Below are 2,067 nucleotides of genomic sequence, written 5' to 3'. Positions count from 1 at the left end.
TCCAAAAGAGCATCACTGCTTAGTTCAACATAAATTGGATTGATAGCTGCTAATACGTCTTGTGGCAGTGGATTGTAATCGTGGTGAAATGATTCTATTTCGTTAGTGGCCAAAGCTCGTTGCCAAGCGCACGAGTCGGCGTCGCTCGGGCACTTTTCATGCTGCGGATTTTCGTCTGTAGAACTATAGTGGTAAAATGTTGCTCAAATTGCAGTTTTCATTTTTTCGACGGAATCAGAATTGCGTCTAATGGCTAACCCATAATAAATGGTTAATTTATCAATTGTTTTGGCCGTAAGCTTTCCTTTACCAAAAAGTGTTTTTTTTCTTATGGTTTTTCCTTTCGTTGCTGTTTCTTCCACAGTGTTTTTCACTAAGTTGCGCAAACGTGAACCCATTCTTTTCTGTACGTGCCCAACGCATTCTTTTTTATAAATTTCAAAATCTTCACCGTAAGGTTTAGCATTCTTTACACCGGCGAACGTTTTTGAATCACCGTCCCCTATAGTATCTATACGTAACTTGCAATTTTTGTACTGAAGCGCTTGAACATTTCTATTACTGCACTAACTTCCATATTTCCTGCTGGTCCATCATGATTGCTATCACATTCGTGATTTTGAACATGTTCTTCGTGCCACTCTTGAAACTCTGACGTGTTGAACTTTTTCTCCCAAAATTTACATTTTTTACAGTAAGAACTTTTTACATATATGTCTATAACTTTTCCAGTATAAAATCCAATTAGTGAAGCCACACCGTACAAAGAAGTATATCCTTGTTTCTTCCACTTGCCGTCACCTGACACAGTTAATTCCGATGTATTATGTTCTTTCTGCGTTTCTGTTTTTTCTTCGTCTGCAGCAGAACGGAAAAATCTATTTGCGACATTTTTAACGTTCTGAACTATAATGTTCACATAGCTTTCGTAGCTTAAATATCCGAGAAAATTGCTCGCTAGATCCATCAAGCCGCAAAATTTGCACATCCTGCATTTCCCAAGCCTAATAAACGCATGACGAAAATAAATCTAAAGTTTACTTCATACCTTTCGCCGATTTTTGAACTTGACGGAATATATTTTGGCTGTTTATACTGTGCACATTTTACTTCAATTTTAAAACCAAGGCTTTGCTTATCGCATGATTTGAAACTTACATTCTCACCACATGTTGCACACTTCACTAAAGTTGAAATCGTTTTAAAAACTAATAAGAAGTCAATAATTCTATAATATTTTTCCATGTCCTCCGGCACTTTTGCATTAGTCAAAAATCTAATTTTTTTCGCCGACGCACTTTTTGTACTTGTATTGTCTTTTTTGGATTTACTTGGGTTTGGTCGTTTTTTTTGACCTATACAACCGCTCACCACTGCTTTTTCGCTGTTCTCTCGATACTTTATGTTCCCGCATTTTTTCAAAAAAAAACAGATCACGGTATACGTTTGAATGACTCAGCATTCAACGGAAAACTGTTCCTCCCTTCTCCCTTGTCGAAAGGCAGAATAATCACGTACAGAAAGGTAGAAGCACGCAGAAACTCGTCGAAAGAGGTAACAGATTCAGTGTCTCCAATGTATACAAACAAAGACTGGTCGACTGGCGGCAAACAACTGCCAACGGGTCACATATCTCGCGTGTACATATATCTGAGTTTCGCCCGGGCGCCGAGTCGGATACTTCAAAAAATCATATCTCCGTTAGTTTTGCTCGAAATGACTTAAAATTTTAGCACAATACTCCTGAGATGTTGTACTTTTAAATAAAAAATTTTAAAAAAATGCATGTTTTGACATAAGTAAGCCCTTAAATCAGAAAGTGTTTTAGCGATTTTTGAGAAGTTTTCAATAAATCGTCGGTAATAATCGGCAAGTCCTAAGAATTGTTTTATACAAAATAATATCAATAAAAGGCATAAACTACGAACGCAAGATGTTAGCAGCGATAAACAATATATTTATTAAACTCCAATACATATAGACGTTTCGGTCTGCAATCAGACCATCCTCAGTATAAAAAAATTATTATCAACGCAAGTGAAAGTTATATAAGAATTAAATTACGCA

Source organism: Trachymyrmex cornetzi, unplaced genomic scaffold (assembly GCF_001594075.2).
Source record: "Trachymyrmex cornetzi isolate Tcor2-1 unplaced genomic scaffold, Tcor1.1 scaffold1436, whole genome shotgun sequence".
NCBI lineage: Eukaryota > Metazoa > Arthropoda > Insecta > Hymenoptera > Formicidae > Trachymyrmex > Trachymyrmex cornetzi.
Note: the sequence above shows the minus strand (reverse complement) of the source record.